The following is a 20,182-nucleotide window of genomic DNA, read 5'->3' on the forward strand; positions in this document are numbered from 1 at the left end:
TAATTACTTTTGAATTTTAAATATTTTTAATTTTAAAAAGCCCTATTATATTGCTACTGTTTTATGTTTTATGAATGCAATTTTTTTATGAGTGTAATTTCTCAGGGAAATTTTTCAAACTAGTCTTTATATTTACTGCATAGCATTGATTTATATTTTAGAGATTCTGAAAAACATAATTTTTGATATTTATGTAGTGCTCCATGAAAATATCAATGTACAGAAGAATTCGAGCCGCATGAGTGATCGTCGGATGGTTTTGTTTCTTCCCCCCAATTCCCCACCCCCATCAGATCTGTTTTTTTATGGTTAGCCTAGAAGTAGCAAGAAGGATACACCTAGATTAGAGACAGAGTCTGTAATCTAGGTGAGAAATAATGAAAATCTCTTAGGTAGTAGTGGTGAGGTAAAAGCAAAAGGGTAGCTGACAGATGTGAGGAGGTGAAATGGCATAGGACTTGGTGAACAACTGGTTAGGAGAAGAGGGAAGAGAGTAGTCCAGGTTATCTTGAGAGTCACGGTTTGGGCAACAGGAAGAATAGGAATTTCTCCAAATCAAGTCCTATTATAAATATTTTCATTTTTGTATTTCACTTTGAATCTCAGTTTGGCAAGATAACTTCCTTTTCATCAGCAAAACATCTGTTTACTATTTACTACAATATGAAAGATGCAATATTTACTAAATATATTTTTCTCATTTTAGATAGATGCCTATCATTTTGTTTCTAAAAAGGTTTAATTCTATTTAGAGTCATTAAAACACTTACATTTAAATACTCCAACATAATACATTAGGTGTATTAAGCATATAGATGCTCCTCAAATGAAGAGTATAGTCTGATTGGTGTTATACACAATGAAGATAATTTAAAATGTAAAAAATTGGGCTTAAAAATGCAGCCAACCACATGTTTTATTAAATTTTACCACGTATCTACTTCTAAAAAGTCCTTATCAGAGCTATTACTTTAAACCCAATATTTAGTAACTCAACAGTTGGATTTTTTTAATGATAAAATTTACTTTCAACTCACTGCTTTTATACTTAACTAGTAGCTTTAAATTATTATTATTATTTTTTTGAGATGAAGTCTCACTCTGCTGCCCAGGCTGGAGTGCAGTGGCACGATTTCGGCTCACTGCAACCTCCGCCATCTGGGTTCAAGCGATTTTCCTACCTCAGCCTCCTGAGTAGCTGGGACTACAGGCACCCACCACCATACCCAGCTAATTTTTGTATTTTTTAGTAGAGAACATATCTGCCTGCCTCTGCCTCCCAAAGTGCTGAGATTACAGGCATAAGCCACCATGCCTGGCCAGCTTTAAAATTTTTTAGAATATGTGAAGACCTGAATTAAACCATTCTCAACATTTTTCAAAGACTGTTTGCTAACTGGCTTGTTTGTACATAAAGTTTTAAACATGTCTACAATGGGTGGTAAATAAGAATGATTACTTGAAACTATAAAACCTACAAAACAAAATGCCAATGTATTATCACTGTTTTTTCCTTCTTTTATAAGACTCATTACTATGAACTTGTACTTGTTGCACAGAGGATACTATTTTCTTTTTCTTTTCTTTTCTTTTCTTTCTTTCTTTCTTTTTTTTTTTTTTTTTTTTGAGACAGAGTCTGTCTATCACCAGGCACCGGGCTGGAGTGCAGTGACTCAATCTCGGCTCACTGCAACCTTTGCCTCCCGGGTTCAAGCAATTCTCCTGCCTCAGTCTCCTGAGTAGCTGGGACTACAGGTGCACGCCACCACACCCAGCTAATTTTTGTATTTTTAGTCGAGACGGGGTTTCACCATGTTGGCCAGGATGGTCTTGATCTCTTGACCTCATGATCCACCCGCCTCGGCCTCCCAAAGTGCTGGAATTACAGGCGAGAGCCACCGCGCCCAGCCCGAGGATGCTATTTTCATGCTCTCTTTCTTTATAAAGATCTTCTCTATAGCTCCAGGTTTCCTAAGTACAAATGTACATCTTCTCCAGTCAACAAAGAATCATCCCTCACATTCCAACAGAAAGAACAAACTGTAGCGGCATACCGTCCCTGAAGGCTAGTCATGTGAATCAATCCTGATGTTCATCAAGTGAATCCTTCCTTTGATTGTTCTTCCAAGAACAAGCAATGTATTCACCTTTTCATGATATAGGCCACCAACAAATAGTCTAAAATATCTTTTTTCATGTTAACCATTTATCTGACATCCTGGATGTTGAACATGTAATTGGTTCATCAGTATCCAGATGATTAAGATCCCACCGATAAAATCTTTTATCATGTGTCATGCAGTAAATCTGTTTGTAACCTTTCCCAGACCAACCGATACATTTTACTGACGAAATTGAGTTACAGGCTGTAACCAGGGCCTCCTCTTCATTATCAACATTAATATCAAATACATTTACCAGGCCACCGGATGACCCTGAGACTACCATGTTGGAATTGCTGGGATGGAAACGTACTTGAGTGACATCATTGCTATGTGTCTCTGACTATGCACCAAGCAGGTCTTTAGTTATAGAAAAGTTCTGATAATTTATCCTTGTGTCCCCAAACACTAATGATGCATCATCATCAACTTTTGTGTACCATCACAAATAATATTATCATTACAGTTAATATCAAAACTGATAAAAATATTGGAAGGATAATCCTTGAAGAGCTGGACAAGTATTTCACTGGCTACTCAAGCTTCCCAACATTTAACAGTGCCATCAGTACATTCTGAATATATACTGTCACAGGAATTTGCAAATTTGACTCCAGTAAGTCCAAGATGTCCATTAAATTCTTGGAGTGCATTTAACCTTTCTGTATCATATATTCTGATCAATCCATTAGAATATAAAGCAGTAACCAAGTTTTCTTTTCCTGCTTGCACAGTCTTTGATATGTCTATACCAAGAAGGTAAGTGGGTCTTTGGTTCCTGAGGAATGTTTAACAATGTGCAGATTAGCAAACTGTTCCTCAATCTTTTCCGTATCAATGGTAGCATACAAAAGTAGAAATCCCAGCAATCCCACTTTTAGATATTTACTCAAGAGAAATAACAACTTATGTCCATACAAAGACCTTTACATGTGTTCATCACAACTTTACTTATAACAGCCAAATACCTCAGCAGCTGGCCCCGAACGAATACTGGAGAAAATGCAGGCTCTCAGATTTCTTTCTTGATTTCTTTTTCAGATTGTTCACTCTTGGCATATGTAACTGCTACTGATTTTCATACGTTGATTTTGTATCCTGCAACTTTACTGAGTTTGTTTATCAGTTCTTTGTTTTCTTTTCTCTTTTTTTTTCTTTCTTTTTAAATATTTCCTGGCAATTTTCATTTAATGGTTCTAACAGTTTTTTGGTGGAGTCTTCAGATTTTTCTAAGTGTAAGATCATGTCATCTGTGAAAAATGCTAATTTGACTTATTTCTTTCCAATTTGGACGTCTTTTCTTTCTTTCCCTTGCCTAATTGCTCTGGCCAGGACTTGCAGTATTATGTTGAATAAAAAAGGTGAAAGTAGCCAGGTGCAGAGGGTCCCGCCTGTAATCCCAGAACTCTGGGAGGCCGAGGTGAGCAGACTGTTTGAAGCCAGGAGTTCAAGACCAGCCTGGGCAACATGGTGAAACCCCAACTTTACTAAAAGTGTAAAAATTAGCCAGACACAGTGGTGCATGCCTGTAATCCCAGATACTCAGGAGGCTGAGGCTTGAGAATCACTTGAACCCAGGAGGTGGAGGTTGCAGTTAGCCAAGATTGTGCCACGGCACTCCAGCCTGGGTGACAGAGTGAGACTCCATTTCAAAAAAAGAAAGGGGTGGTGGAGGCTAAGGGGCGTCAGAGGCGCGGAAGGGCTGGCTGGGCAGGAGGGGTTGGCAGGGCAGCAGGGCAGCGACCATGGGGAGCCTGAAAGACGAGCTGCTCAAAGCCATCTGGCACGCCTTCACTGCACTCGATCACGACCACAGCAGCAAAGTCTCCAAGTCCCAGCTCAAGGTCCTTTCCCATAACCTGTGCACAGTGCTGAAGGTTCCTCATGACCCAGTTGCCCTTGAAGAACACTTCAGGGATGATGATGAGGGGCCAGTGTCCAACCAGGGCTACATGCCTTATTTAAACAAGTTCATTTTGGAAAAGATGGAGTATCGCTCTTGTTGTCCAGGCTGGAGTGCAATGGTGCGATCTTGGCTCACTGCAACCTCGACCTCCTGGGCTCAAGAAATTCTCCTACCTCAGCCTCCCAAGTACAGACAGGCATGCACCACCAAGCCCAGCTATTTTTTGTATTTTTAGTAGAGATGCGGTTTCACCCTGTTGACCAGACTGGTCTCGAACTCCTGACCTCAGGTGATCCTCCCGCCTCAGCCTCCCAAAGTGCTAGGATTATAGGCGTGAACCACCGGCCTGGCCAGGATTCCTTTTAGAAACCCCAAGAGACATTTTTCAAGAATTTTGCAGCAAAGATTCTAAAAATTACAATGTTCATTTGTGTGGTAATCTTTGTATCTGTATCTGTTATTCCATATCTGCCTCACAATACAATTTCCTGATCTTTCTTTGTGTGTTTGTATGCGTATGTATATGTATGTGTGTATTTCATGTGTCATACATGTTTTTTGAGACAGTGTCTTGCTCTGTTTCATAGGCTGGTGTGCAGTAATGACATCATAGCTCACTGTAAGCTTGAACTTCTGTGCTAAAGTAGTCCTCTTGCCTCAGCTTCATGAGTAGTAAGGACTACAGTTGTGTGCCACCACACCTGGATAAGTTTTAACATTTTTTTGTAGAGACAGGGTCTCACTACGTTGCCCAGACTGGTCTTGCACTCCTGCCCTCAAGCAATCCTCCCACCTGGGCTTACCACAGTACTGGGATTACAGATGTGAGCCACCATGCCTGACCAATGCATGGTTTTTTGTTTTTTTTGTTGTTGTTGTTTTTGAGACTGAGTCTCGCTCTGTTATCCAGGCTGGAGTACAGTGGCATGATCTCGGCTCACTGCATTCTCTGCCTCCTGGGTACAGGCGATTCTCTTGCCCCAGCCTCCTCAGTAGCTGGGATCATAGTTGCGTGCCACCATTTCTGGCTAATTTTTGCATTTTTTGTAGAGATGGGGTTTTACCATGTTGGCCAGGCTGGTCTTAAACTCCTGACCTCAGGTGATCTGCCCGAGTTGGCCTCCCAAAGTTCTGGGATTACAGGTGTAAGCCACTGCACCCTGTTTTTTTTTGAAATGGAGTCTCTATGATCTTGGCTCACTGCAGCCTCTGCCTCCCAGGCGCAAGCCATCCTCCTTCCTGAGTAGCTGGGACTACAGGCATGTGCCACCACACCTGGCTAATTTTTGTATTTTTAGTAGAGATGGAGTTTCACTGTGTTGGCCAGGCTAGTCTCGAACTCCTGACCTCAGGTGATCTGCCTGCCCCAGCATCCCAAAGTGTTGGGATTATAGTCATGAGCCGTTGTGCCCAACCTCAATGCATGTTTTTAAAGAATTTCCCTTGCAGAGATGATAACATTGTCCTGATCATGCTTTTTTCTCTTCTTTGTATTTATTGTTTCAATTCACAAAAAAAATATTTATGGCATATAACATGATACTTTGAAATATGTGTACATTATGGAATGGTGAAGTGAAACTAGGTAATGGGTGCATTACTTCACATCCTTATTATTTATTTGTGGTGGGAATACTTAAAATCTCTCAGCTATTTTTAGGTATTTAATACATTGTTATTAGCTATAGCTACCGTGTGGTACATGACCATGCTTTAATTAGGAAGAAAAGAAGGAAGAAAAGTCACATGATAATAAAAGATAAGATTTAATTAAATTCACAAAAGCCATATAGGGTATGTTTCTATTTATATGAAATTTCCAAAATAGGCAAATAAATAGAGATACAAAGTAGATTAGTGGTTTCTTGGGGAGAGGGGTAGATAGGAATGGTGAGTGACTACTAATGGTCTTGGGTTTCTTTTTGGGATGATGAAAATGTTCTAGAATTAACTAGTGATAAAGCCTTATGAATATATTGAAAACCACTGAATTGTATACTTTAAAAGGGTGAATTTTATGGTATGTGAATTATATCTCAATAAAAAAATAATTAAATTGTACAGAAAAAAAAAGAAAGGGGTGAAAGTGGATGTTTTTTGACTTGTTCCATATGTTGGAGGAAGGGCCTTCAAGTTTTCCCTATTCAGTACCATATGAGCTGTGGATTTGTTATATATAGCCTATATTATTTTGAGGTATGTTCCTTTTATACTCAGTTTGATGACAGGTTTTATCATAAAGGGATGCTGAGTTTTATTGAATGCTTTTTCTGGATGTGTTGAGATGATAATATAGTTTTTGTTCTTGGTTCTGTTAATGTGATCTATCACATTCATTGATTTGCGTATGTTGAACCATCTATGTATCTCTGGGATAGATCCCATTTGACCATGGTGAATAATCATTTTAATGTGTTGTTAAATTCAATTTGATAGTATTTTGTTAAGATTTTTGCAACTATGTTCAATCAGTGATACTGACCTGGCATTTTCTTTTTTGTTGTGTCCTTGTCTGATTTTGGTATCAGGGTAACGCTGGCTTCATAGAACAAGTTGGAACTATTCCTCTACTTCAATTTTTTTTGAGGGGTTTGGGAAAAATTGGTATTAGTTTTTTGTTAAACATTTGGTAGAATTCAACAGTGAAGCGATTTTGTCCTGGGCTGGCCAGGCTGCCTGCCTGCCTGCCTGCCTGCCTGCCTGCCTGCCTTCCTTCCTTCCTTCCTTCCTTCCTTCCTTCCTTCCTTCCTTCCTTCCTTCCAACAGAAAACTTTTTATTATGGCTTCAGTCTTGTTACTCACTATTGGTTTGTTGAAGTTTTCTATTTCTTCATGGTTCAATCTTGATGGGGTGAATGTGTCCAGGAATTTATCCATTTCTTCTATGTTTTCCAATTTGTTGGCATATAGTTACTCACAATAGTCTCTAATGATGCTTTGTATTTCTGTGGCCTAGTTTTTATGCCTCCTTTTTTGTTTCTAATTTTATCTGTTTGGGTCTTCTTTCATTTTCTCTTAGTCTAGCTAAAAAGGTTTGTCAATTTTATCTTTTCAAGAAAAAAACAATATTTCATTTTGTTGAGTTCTGTATTTTTTAAGTCTCAATTTGATTTATTTTTGCTCTGATCTTTATTATTTCTTTTCTTCTACTAATTTTGGGTTTGGTTTTTTCTTGCTTTTCTAATTCCTTGAGGTATATTTTAGGTTGTTTATGTGAAGTGTTTCTATATTTTTGACATAGTCATTTATTGCGATAAACTTCCCTCTTAGTGCTGCTTCTGTTTCATCCCATAGATTTTGGCATGTTGCATTTCCATTTTCATTTGCTTCAAGAAATATTTGAATTTCCTTTTAAATTTATTCATTAACCCATTTGTCATTCAGGAGCACATTGTTTAATTTCCATGTGCTTGTGAAATTTCTGAGGTTCCTCTTATTATTGATTTCTACTGTTATTCCATCATGGTCAGAAACACATACTTGATATGATTGCTGCATTTCTGAATTTGTTTAGACTTGTTTTGTGGCCTAAGATATGGTTTATTTTGCAGAATGTTCCCATGTGCTAATGAAAAGAATGTGTACTCTGCAACAATTGGGTGAAATGTTCTGTAAATGTCAGCTAACCTAGTAAGTCTTGGGTGTAGTTCAACCTTTTTTTTTTTTTGCTTTTCTGTCTGGATGATCTGTCAATTAATGAGAAGGGTGTTGAAGTCCCCTACTATTGTATTTCAGTCTATCTCTTCTTTAGATCTGTTAAGGTTTGCTTTATATACTTGGGTGCTCTCATATTGGGTGCATACGTATTTATCATTGTTATATTCTCTTGCTGAGTTTACTCTATCATTAAATAGTGACCTTCTTTGTCTCTTTTTACAGTCCTTGATTTGTAATCTGACGTAAATATAGCTACAGCTGCTCTTTTTAGTTTCCAGTCCCGTGGAATATCTTTTTCTACCCTCTCACTGTTAATCTATGTGTGCCTTTATAAGTGAAGGTGGTTTCTTGTAGGCAGCATAAATTTGTGTCGTGTTTCTTTATTCATTCAGCCATTTTATCCCTTTTAGCTAAGAGGACTGAGTCCATTTATAGTCAGTGTTATTCATGGTAAGGACTTATTACTGTCATTTTGTTACTTGTTTTCTGGTTGTCTTGTACATCCTTTCTCCTTTTCTTCCTTTCTTATTGCCTTCTTTCGTTGTTAATTCATTTTGTCTTGTAGTATGTTTTCATTTGTTCCTTCTTATGTTTAGGGAATCTATGACAGATTTTGAATTGTGGCTACCATGAAGCTTACAGAAAGCATCTTGTAAGTTATTTTAAAGAGATGGCAACTTATCTTAGATCACAAAGAAACAAACAAAATAATTCTGCACTTTAACTCCATCCCCCAGCATTTTAACTTTTAGTTGTCTCAATTTACATATTTTTACATTACCTACTTCTTAACAGGCTACTATAACTATTATTGTTTTTGACATATTTGTCTTTTGGACTTCATGCTAGAGCTATAAGTGGATTGCACAACAGAATTGCAATATTAGGGTATACTGGGTTTGTCTGAGCTGAATACTTAATTTTACCTGTAGGCTTTATACCTTCAAATGTTTTTCATTTTTTATTTTTTTCTTTTGGCATTTTAGTGTGTTTTTCAGATTAAAGAACTATCTTTAGCATTTCTTGTAAGATAGGTGTGGTGGTGGTGAACTCTCTCAGCTTTATTTGTCTGAAAAAGAAGTCTCTTTTTCATATTGGAAGGATAACTTTGCTGGGTACAGTATTATTGAATAGCAGTGTTTTTTTTCTTTCATCACTTTGAAAATGTGGTCTCACTCTCTCTTGGCTTGAATGGTTTCCATTGAGAAGTCTGTTGCTGGACAAATTGTAGCTCCTTTATGTGTGATTTTCTTCTTTTCTCTTGCTGGTTTTAGGATGTTCTCTTTGTTCTTGACCTTTCAGAGTTTGTCTTATTTGGGTCAAATCTGGTGATCTCTGACCTTCTTGTACCTGGTTAGTTATATCTTTCTCAAGTTTTGGGAAGTTTTCTATTTCTCTTTCTGAATAAGCTTTTTACCCCCTTTACTGTTGTTCAACTCCCTCTTGAACACCAATAATTCTTTAGTTTGTTGTTTTGAAGTAATTTCCTATATTTTATAGGTAATCTTTATTCCTTTTCACTCATTTTTTTCTCTTTTCTCCTCATACTATGTATTTTCAAATAGCCTGTCTTCAACCTCATTGATTCTTTCCTGTGCTTCATCCATTCTGCTGTTGAGAGCCTCTAATAACTTTTTCAGTTTAGTGTATGTATTTCTCAGTTTTAAAATCTGTGTGTGATCTTTTTAATTATTTCAATCTCTTTGCTAAATTTCTCAATTGCTTTTCTGTGTTATGAAGATTATTGAGTTTCTTTAAAACTGCCATTTTGGGTGAGCATGATGACTCACACCTATAATCCCAGTGCTTTGAGAGGCTGAGATGGGAGACTCACTTGATGCCAGGAGTTTGAAACCAGGCTGAGCAACATAGTGAGACCCCATTTTTACAAAAAACAGAATTAAAACAAGTATGGTGACATACACCTGTAGTTCTAGCTACTTGAGAGGATTGCTTAAGTCCAGAGTTTGAGGTTGCGGTGAACTAAGATCATGATATTGCATCTTAGCCTGGGCTCTGTCTCTAAAAACAGACAAACACAAAAACTCTGTGGTTTTGAATTCTTAGTCAGAGAGCTCAATATTGCAATCTTATTAGGCTCGGTCACTGGTTTCTTGCTTTTTCTGTTTGGAGAAGTCTTCAAGGTTGTGTTTTGTGGATGTAGTCTACATTTTTGCATTGAGGGATTCGTTATTTAAGGCTTCTTTGTGTGACTTGTATTGGGCATGTTTCTTAGAGCTTCTTTACCAGTAGTTTGCCTGCCTCCTTTACAGCTGTAGGTGGTGCCTTAAGTCCAGATTCACTCAGCTTTAATGAATGATATGAATGCTGCTCTTCTTGAATGGGGCAGGCCCTGAAGAGGATATTCCAGCAGTATGAAAGGCTGGCAAGGGGCTTGTGCCCAGGAGACCTGTGAAATGAGTCTTTATGTGTGGTGCTGTGAACAGCCTCTCTAATTTGGTGTCTTCTTTAGCCAAATTACAGAGCAAAGTTTCCAGGGCTGAGGATGGTAGTCCTACCTGCCCATTTTGTCTCTGCCTGTCCTCAAGAATACTTCTTCCTTCAGGTACTCATGATGCTTTCCATAGGCTAAGGCAGGGTCAGATGTGCCAGATAATCCAAGATGATGGGGGATCTGGTTGTCCACCTTGATCTCACTTTTTTAAATGTAGAAACTGTGAGTTGAGCAAAAATTTTTCCATGTGCTTGGTGACAGGCAGAATGGGGGGAGGGGCGTCACAAATGTGGAAGTCCAGTTCTCTTCCTGTCTGCTCAGAGTTTCTTCATTTATTGATGGCCCTGGGAACAGTCTCATCTTCATTTTTGAGTTCTGAGCTTTTGCTGGTGAGAATCTCACTGCAGTATAAATATATGTTTCAGGTTTCTGGGGCAGGATGTTGGGGAGAGGGAGGCCAGCTTGCTTCTGCACTGCCATTTTGAAATGAGAAGTTCTTAACTTTAAGTCTAAAGACAGTTTTACTGGCTGTAGTATTCTTGGTTGACAATTTTTTCTTTTAGCACTCTGAATAGATAATCCTACTACTTTCTGGCCTGTAATGTTTCTACTTAGAAATTACTGAGAGTCTCAAGGAAGCTCCCTTGTATATGAAAAGTCACTTTCTCTTGATGCTTTCAAAATTTTCTTGTTTTTGACTTCTGACAGTTTGGTTATAATTAAAACTTGTCACTCAGGATGGACTGAGTTATAATATATACCAAAACTGTGAAACTCTTTATGTTCATCCAAGTTGGAGTCCTGTGAACTTGAATTTGAATATGTTTCCTTCCTCAAATTTGGAAAGGTTTCAGCCATTGTTTTTCCAAATAAGTTCTGTGCCCCTTTCTCTCTCTTATCTTTATCTGGGACTTTCATATGCCATGTATTGGTTGGCTTGATGGTGTTGTATAATTCCTTTAGGCTTTCTTTACTTTTCATTATTCTTTTTCCTTTCATTTCTCTAATAATTTCAAAAAACCTGCTTCAAGTTTGCTTATTCTTTTGTTGTTTGTTTGCTTGATCAAGTCTGATGTTGAATCCCTGTAGTAAACTCTTTTTTTTTTGAGACAGAGTTTGGCCTGTCACTCAGGATGAACTGCAGTGGCATGATCTCAGCTCACTGGAACCTCTACTTCTGGGCTCAAACAATCTTTCCACCTCAGCTTACCAAGTAGCTGGGAACACAAGTACATGTCACCATGCCCAGCTAATTTTTATATGTTTTTGGTAGAGATAGGGCTTCACCATGTTGCCCAGGCTGGTCTTGAACTCCTGGCTGCAAGTGATCTGCTTGCTTTGCCCTCCCAAAGTGCTGTGATTATAAATTTGAGCCACTGTGCCCAGCCCCTATAGTGAATTTTTCAAGTCACTTATTGGATTCATCAGCTCCAGAATTTATGCTTAGTTCTTGTTCTCTCTCTCTCTCTCTTGCATTTTTTATCTCTTTGTTGATAACCTCTTTTGTTCATGCATTGTTTTCCTGATTTAATTTAGTTGTTAATCTGTGTTCTCTTGTAGTACATTGAGTTTCTTTAAGAGAAATATTTCAAATTATTTTTCAGGTAATTCATAGACCTCTATTCATTTAGAGTCAGTTTTTGGAGATTCATTTTGTTCCTTTGATTCAACCACGTTTTCTTGCTTCTCCATGGGTCTTATTATTTTATGCTGTGATTTGTCCATTCGGAAAACCAGCCACCTATTGCAGTCTTTTAGGACTGGCTTCATAAAGGGAAAACCTTCACCAATCATCTGGGTTGGAGATTCCAGAGGCCTCTCAAACCTTTGGGATGTGGCCTCTCTGGGCATGTAATTTCCCAGTTTTAGTTTTCTTTTTTCTTTTTCAGGAGCTTGTAATCTCTTACTCCCTCTGGTGTTTATCTGAAGTATTGCAGGTTTTCTGGAGCTCCAAGAAGCCACTGAGCTCTTTTGTTCTCTGTGGCTCCCAGGATATCCGAAGTATATAATTTCCATTAGTGATCCAATTCAAGTGAGACAGAAACCACTGCCTCAGGCAGCCCCTGAAAAGTTGGAATGTTGGACACGTGTTCCAGTCTTCTCTTTTTCCCTTGAGGGAGAAGCTGTGAACTGGGTGCTTTCTCCTGATTGTGCTGCTTTGAGGAATGGCTTTTGGGGTTGAAATAAAATGTGTTTTCTTACCTTTTTCAAGGTGGCTATTGGCTTTAAGTTTGCTTGGGGTGCTGCAACTTCTTAAGTGGTTTTTGGAGTTCTCATACAGACTTTTTGGAACATACATTGTTAAGTCAGTGTCTTCGGAGGAAAGGCACTTGAGTCGACTTGTCCCACCATGTTAGTGATACCACTTCCTTGTGGTGACTTTTTATGACAGCAATAGAAAACAAATGAGTGTCATAGGGATGCAGTGAATAAAATTCGCATCATGAGGAGCTAGAGGACCACTGCTACTAAGGAGTCATGTCCTTTGCAGTCCTGAGCCTCATCTCCTTCACTGTGGACAGAGAAATTGGCCAATTGCCAAACATACATTGAGTGTTTCTCTTGCATAAAGTGCTGACCAATGTGCTACAGGTCCCAGTCTATGCATTCTGGAGGTGGTACTTTTGTGGTGATGCAAAGGGTCCCCAGTTGTTGCAGCCACTGGGTGAGAGGTGTCCCGATGTGGGGACGAAGGAGGAGCCTGTGTCCTGATGCAGGCCTGGGGAGGCACCATGGGAGGGCAGGGCTTGAGCCAGCTTGGGGGGACTCCAACAGTGCAGGAGTGTGAGGAATATTCCACGGTGGGATGCAGAAATAGGAAGTGATGTGTGTGTAGCAGGGGTTGTAAAATATATACATCATACATTTACCTTTTTTTTTTTTTTTTTTAGATGGAATCTCACTCTGTTGCCCATGCTGGAGTGCACTGGCACAATCTGGGCTCACTGCAACCTCTGCTTCACAGGTTCAAGCGATTCTCCTGCCTCAGTTTCCCCAGTAGCTGGGACTACAGGTGCGTGCCACTACATCTGGCTGTTTTCTGTAGTTTTAGTAGAGATGGGGTTTCACCATGTTGGCCAGGATGGTCTTGATTTCTTGACCTTGTGATCCACCCGCCTCAGCCTCCCAAAGTGCTGGGATTACAGGCGTGAGCCACTGCACCCAGCAACATTTACCTTTCTCACCATTTTCAAGTGTCCAGTTCAGTGGTGTGAAGTGAGTTGTGTTTTTGAGTAAGAAGTGACTTATTTTCGTGAAGGTAATCCAGGGTTAGCTCTTTCAATGGCCAAAGGACTAAAATCCTTTCAGAGAAAAAAGTAAAAGTGCTGCTTACCAGGTAATAAATCCTTAAACAAGTGTGCATTGCTTATAGTATTAGCTAAGGAGATGATAATTTGACTTGAATAATCTTGCAAGGTAAGATGAGCAAGTATTATTATCTCCACTTCCCAGATAAAAAAGCTGAGGGTCTGATTAAGTGACCTGCTCCAGTTGCACAGGACGTGGGGCCATATCCAGGACCAGAGCCCAGGTTCTACATCCCTCCTCGAGGCCTCTTTTCACTCCCTCTTGATGGTTGACCTGCCTCTGAAAGTGACTCTTTCTTGGTCTATGTACAAAATTACCTCCCAGGGAGAACACGGGTTTCCGGAGCTGGTTAGTGGCAGGTAACAGCAGTGATTGGACTCCAAGCTACTGGAGCCACACATTCTGTCTTCAGGGTATCACCACCCTATTCTAGCCATCAATGAGGACAGGGCTTAGCATGTCGAGACGAGGGGTTTGAATTTCACATTTATGTGCGTTCCATTTGTTGGGAGGCACCATCCCCTCAGTCCTGTCATTCATAATGAGGTCCTCTGCATGGCGCTGGTTGCCAGTGGCAACCTGGAGCCCTGGAGTCAGCATGTCACCATTGGCGCATGGTGCGTGGGAACCACAGAGAGTGAGCTGCCTGCCGGCTCAAATATACCGAGCTATAAAAAGTCCCAAGAATAGATCTTGGGCACCTGGGGATGCATGGCTGTTCTGTAGGAGCTGAGGTGACCTTGAAGCCTTGTGGGCATGGGCTCCTTGGGACCCTTTGTGGAACCATACGCAGCGGGACATGAAGTCAGCCTGACCTTGCAGCCTGATTATCTCAGTTCTGGGCAGCCTCCCCACGGCAGTGCACTCAGGTCTGTCTGTCCAATCAGAGTGGGAACACTGGCTTTGAAGGGGGTGCAGTCCAGGTGGCCCAGATCTCTCCTTAGGGACAGAATCCCTCCCTGCCTCCCATGGGGGTCTTAGCCTTTGACCAAATAGTCCCAGGAGCAAGAAACCCACTTTTGGAAGGCAAGCATTTTTGATGTTGGGTAATAGCTGTTATCTCTCATCACCATCCTCTCCTCTGCTTCCTCCTCTTCCTCCTACCCTCCGGACAGGCAGCACTGTCCTATGCCCTGCAGCACTGAAGGCTCTGCCAAGATCAAGCATCCCAGGAGGTGGAGGCAGGGGGGAGGGTTGAGGGCAGGGCCTGGGTCCGCCACCTGTTGGGGTTTGTGCCCTGGCTTCACCGCTATTGAAGCAGCTTTCTCCTGCACACAGACCCTGTGCACTTGCCTGGAGCAGAGGTCATCAGGTCCAGATTGGTCCCTACAGCCACCAGGAATTGCAGGTGTTACGAAAAGGCAGGTAGGAGTGGCCCTGAGAGAGTGGGGATTTTTGGCCCTGCTTTGCCACTAACCAGGCAAATCATGCTACTTCTTAACAACTTCTTTTTTCTGTTGTAAAATGAGAGACTTAGACCAGATTTGATTTGTTTTTTAGCGCAGTTGTGAGCATTTTCCATAGGTTGGGCTCTTTGCTGGATGCCAAAATGAGAAGACAATCAAGGCACAGTTTGTTAGGGGACTGAGCCACACACCATGGTTATGGTGGGATGGGGTAAGAGCACAGCCACGGAGACCATGGGGCCAGAAAGCCCCTTCCATGGTCGCAGCCTGGTAAGGGAGTTGGGAATGTCTGTGCCACGGAAGGGGCATGCCAGGTGGGAGGTGGGCGCTACAAGCCCTGAGGCCTGGAAGTGTGGGAAACCCCTGTGCCTTGTGGGAATGGAAGTGTCAGAGTCCAGCAGGCGAGCAGAAAGGCCAGGAGGCCACATCAAGCTGGCTCTGTTGCCCAGACTGGAGTGCAGCAGTGCGATCACAGCTCACTGCAGTCTCAAACTCCTGGGCTCATGCCATCCTCCTGCCTCAGCCTCTGGAATATGCAAAAAGGTTTTTCTGAGGCAAGTGGCTGATCCAGTTTGCCCCATGGGGAAGCTCACACTCTGGGAGTCCCGGCACAAATGGCAGATAGAGGATCTGCAGGACAGGAGCCAGATTCAAAGGAACAGAAAATTGGGTCACTCAGATGTGCCTGGTGGGGAACACTGAAGAAAAAGGAGCCACCTCAGGGTGTGGCCCAGATGTAATGACAGAGAACTACAGAAAGTTCCTTCAGCCCTTCTCTTTGAAGACATTTGCTGAGCCCACCCTGTGCCTCCCCTCCCAGGGGCAAACATTCCCAATGTCCCTGCTGTTCCCCATGTACATGTGGGCCCTCAGCCTGCTCTGAGCAGAGGGAGGACCACAGGGGCATGGACACCAGTCTGAAGTTCCACCTTTGGTCCTCCATGAGGCATTTATCAAGCCTGATCACACAAAATTTTTTCCTAAATATAACACTGTGAAAATCCAAACAATTTGGTCACACACTTTGTCCAGTTATATCCTGATAACAGATTCTTCTTGAATCTATGCAAATAATGCCAATTAAAGTAAAGAAACTCAATAAAAATACTTATGAATTCTAAAAGATCAGTAAGATATTAAAGAATGTTTTGTTTCAGCTTGCAAAAGCGTAGTTTATTAAGCTAAATTTTAAGGACAGAGCCAGAAGAAGGAGAAAGGCTTCATCATATACTGATCACAAAGAAGATAAAAAAAAAAACAGCAGCAAAACTCAGACTTCCCTTATCCATCCACTCAATCCCACTTCCAAATGGTCTCAGACTCGGCCTATTATCACTTATTGAATAGCAGACTAAATACTTCAAGACCACTTGTCATTTTAATAGAGACAAGACCCGGTTCTAGTCTGGCATTAATATAATATTTAGCAGCAAAGGATTCATATGCTTTTATTTTTTCTTATGAACAAACCCATTAAATATGAACAAATTTTGCCCAAATTGTAATACACTTCATTGTTTTTTTCTCAGACTCATTATTTGCAGATATTTGGAATCAAGGAAAATAAGGTTTACTTTCTTTAAACCTTCTGTAATTTTCTTTTCTTTTTTTTTTCCCCTGAGATGGAGTTTCGCTATTGTTGCCTAGGCTGGAATGCAATGGTGTGATCTCGGCTCACTGCAACCTCTGCCTCACGAGTTCAAGTGATTCCCTTGCCTCAGCCTCCTGAGTAGCTGGGACTACAGGTGTGTTCCACCAGTCCCAGCTAATTTTTTGTATTTTAGTGGAGACTGGGTTCCACCATGTTGGCCAGGATGGTCTCTTATCTCCTGACCTCGTGATCCGCCCACCTCGGCCTCGTAAAGTGCTGGGATTACAGGAGTGAGCCACCGTGCCTGGCCAAACCTTCTGTAATTTTCTATTTTCGTTCAAGTTTTGTCTTTCACTACTCTCTTTCCCATTCTGGAGCAAACAAACACTTTAGACAAAACAAATCTCTTTATCCCTGATAAATGAAAGCACATCCCATTGAATGCACAGTCATATTTCTTTGCCACTATTGCTCCTAGTGTAGCCTCAGTCACTAATATTAATTAAATGTTAACCCAAGCCAATAACTTCCATTTGCAGGTAGAATTGGGAGGTGGGAATAGAGAACCGTCTGTTGTCACAAAAGCCATTTTAGCAGACAGTGTCGTGTCGAAGGTAGGGGTCTCTGGAAGCATTGCTGAGATGGAGCTAGGGATGCAGATGGTTTTTAAAGCCCAAAACTTGGGCAGAGGAAGAAGTCAAGCCACAATTCAGTCCAGAGGAAGCCTTGGCCAGCTCAGTGGGGGATGCCCAGGCTGGAGCTGACAGTGAGAGGTCCCGGCTGGCTGGCTGGTGGGGCTCAGTTCAAGGTGTGACCCAGGCCAGTGGGGCTCAGGTGAGCTGGCTCCCTGCTGCTGACAAGGGCCCTGGCAGCAAGTCCTTCCACAAAGGGGCACCTGGGCTGGGCACCTCTGTGTCCACCAGAGCCAGGGAAGTTCACATACACATACAGGAGGACCCCTTACAACACATACAGACAAGTGGCAAAGCTGAACATCTTTTAACATGGCCCAAAGGTAGAGCCAAACTACAGCACATAAAAATAAGAAATTAGTATTTAGAGATTGTGAATTGAGTCAATATAAATCCAAGGTCTTAAAGTTATTAAGGACTTTGGAAATTATGTGTAAAATAACATACCACAGAATATAATTACTATGGGCATAACAAAGTTTGTTAGTATTTTAATTCAATTTAGTTGAATATGTTTTACATTTTTCTAAATCTAAACATTTATATAGAAGTAATATTAGTTTATTTGAACAGAAAATCAATATAGGAAGTTTAGAAAGATCAAATTATCTGGACTATGCAAGACAAAACAAATTTACACCTAGTAAAAGAAAATAGGAGGCAGGAATAAATTGCAGCTCTCACTTGGACAGACAGAGCAGCATGTGGAGACTCACACTGGTGAACTTTTGCTTCAAGAACTACTGCAGGAACATACCAGGAAAGTGAGAGAATCCAAAAACCCTTTGAAAGAAGTGGATTGCTCCTGCAGGTCCCAGGAGACAGCCCCCAAACTGTGGGTGCCCAAAGTGTGAAAGAGGGATTTTCCACTCCCGAACACACATCCTCATTGGGGAAACTGAAGGTCCAGATCACAGGAGAAGGATTTTACCTTACCTGGAACTGAGATTTAGCGAGTCGAGCAAAATACAGGGCAACTAGAGAAACAAGAACAAACAAACCCAAACCCAGCAGAAGAAAAGAAATAGCACAGATCAGAGCAGAACTAAATAAAATTGAAACACAAAAACAATACAAAAGATAAATGAAACAAAAAGCTGAAAAGTTCTTTGAAAAGATAAATAAAATTGATAGACTCAATTAACCAAGAAGAGAGAAGATCCAAATAAGCTCAATTAAAAACAAAATGGGAGATATTACAACTAATACCACAGAGATACAAAAGATTATTCGAGGCTACTATGAACATCTCTATTTGCATAAACTAGAAAACCTAGAGAAGACAGATAAATTTCTGGAAATATACAACCTTCTTAGATTAAACCAGGAAGAAATAGAAACTCTGAACAGACCAATAAAAAGCAGTGAGATTGAAATGGTAATGAAAAAATTGTTAACCAAAAAAACAAAAACAAAAACAAAAAACAAAAAAAACCCAGGATCAGACAGATTCACAACTGAATTCTATCAGACATTCAAAGAAGACTTGGTACCAATCCTATTGACACTATTCCAAAATATAAAGAAAGAGGGAATCCTCCCTAAATCATTCCATGAAGCTGGTATTACCCTAATATCAACACCAGAAAAGGACATAACAAAAAAAGAAAACTGCAGACCAAAATCCCTGATGAATATAGACACAAAAACCCTTAACAAAATACTAGTTAACTGAATCCAATAGCATATAAAAAAGATAATCCACCATGATCACGTGGGTTTCAAACCAGGGATGCAGAGATTGTTTAACACATGCAAGTGAATAAATGTGATATACCACATAAACAGCTTTAAAAACAAAAATCACATGATCATCTCAATAAATGCAGAAAAAGCATTTGACAAAACCCAGCATCTCTTTATGATTAAATCTCTCAGCAAAATCGGCATAGAAAGGATATACCTTAATGTAATAAAAGCCATCTATGACAAACCCACAGCCAATATAATACTGAATGGGGAAAAATTGAAAGCATTCCCTTGAGAACTGGAACAAGACAAGGATGCCCACTCTCATCACTTCTGTTCAACATAGTACTGGAAGTCCTAGCCAGAGCAGTCAGACAAGAGAAAGAAATAAAGGGCATCCAAATCAGTAAGGAGGAAGTCAAACTGTTACTGTTTGCTGATGATATGATCATATACCTAGAAAACCCTAAAGACTCCCCCAAAAATCTCCTAGAACTGATTGAATTCAGCAGTTTCAGAATTCAAAATTAACACACACAAATCAGTAGCTGTGCTATACACCAACAGCAACCAAGCTGAGAAATCAAGAACTCAACCCCTTTTACAATAGCTGCAAAATAAATAAATAAATAAATAAATAAAATGCTTAGGCATATAGCTAACTACGGAGGTGAAAGACCTCTAGAAGGAAAACTACAAAACACTCCTGAATGAAATCATAGACAACACAGAAAAATGGAAACACATCCCATGCTCATGGATGAATAGAATCAATATTGTGAAAATGATCATACTGCCAAAAGCAATCTACAAATTCAATGCAATTTCCATCAAAATACCACCATCATTCTTTACAGAGCTAGAAAAAAAAATCCAAAAATTCATATGGAACCAAAAAAGAGCTTGCATAGCCAAAGCAAGACTGAGCAAAAAGAATAAATCTAGAGCTATCACATTACCTTACTTTAAACTATACTACAAGGCCATAGTCACCAAAACAGCATGGTACTGGTATAAAAATAGGTACATAGGCCAAAGGAACAGATTAGAGAACCTTGAAATAATCCCAAATACCTGCAGCCAATTGATCTTTGACAAAGCAAACAGAAAAAGTGGAGAAAGAACATCCTATTTAACAAATGGTGCTGGGATAATTGGCAAGCCACATGTAGATGAATGAAACTGGATCCTCACCTTTCACCATATAGAAAAATCAACTCAAGATGGATCAGGACATAAATCTAAGACCTGAAACCATGAAAATTATAGAAGATAGCATTGGGAAAACCCTTCTAGACATTAGTTTAGGCAAAGA

The 20,182-nt window shown here is 40.3% G+C and overlaps 1 pseudogene; it reads right to left on the reverse strand.

Moving 5' to 3' along the window:
* Positions 1 to 1,500: 1,500 nt before the first annotated feature.
* Positions 1,501 to 3,407, reverse strand: LOC105730965 (WD repeat-containing protein 89-like; annotated as a pseudogene).
* Between the last annotated feature and the right edge of the window lie 16,775 nt (positions 3,408 to 20,182).

The sequence above is a fragment of the Aotus nancymaae genome, unplaced genomic scaffold (assembly GCF_030222135.1).
Source record: "Aotus nancymaae isolate 86718 unplaced genomic scaffold, 86718_ANA_hifiasm-v0.15.2.pri h1tg000020l, whole genome shotgun sequence".
Classification (NCBI taxonomy): domain Eukaryota; kingdom Metazoa; phylum Chordata; class Mammalia; order Primates; family Aotidae; genus Aotus; species Aotus nancymaae.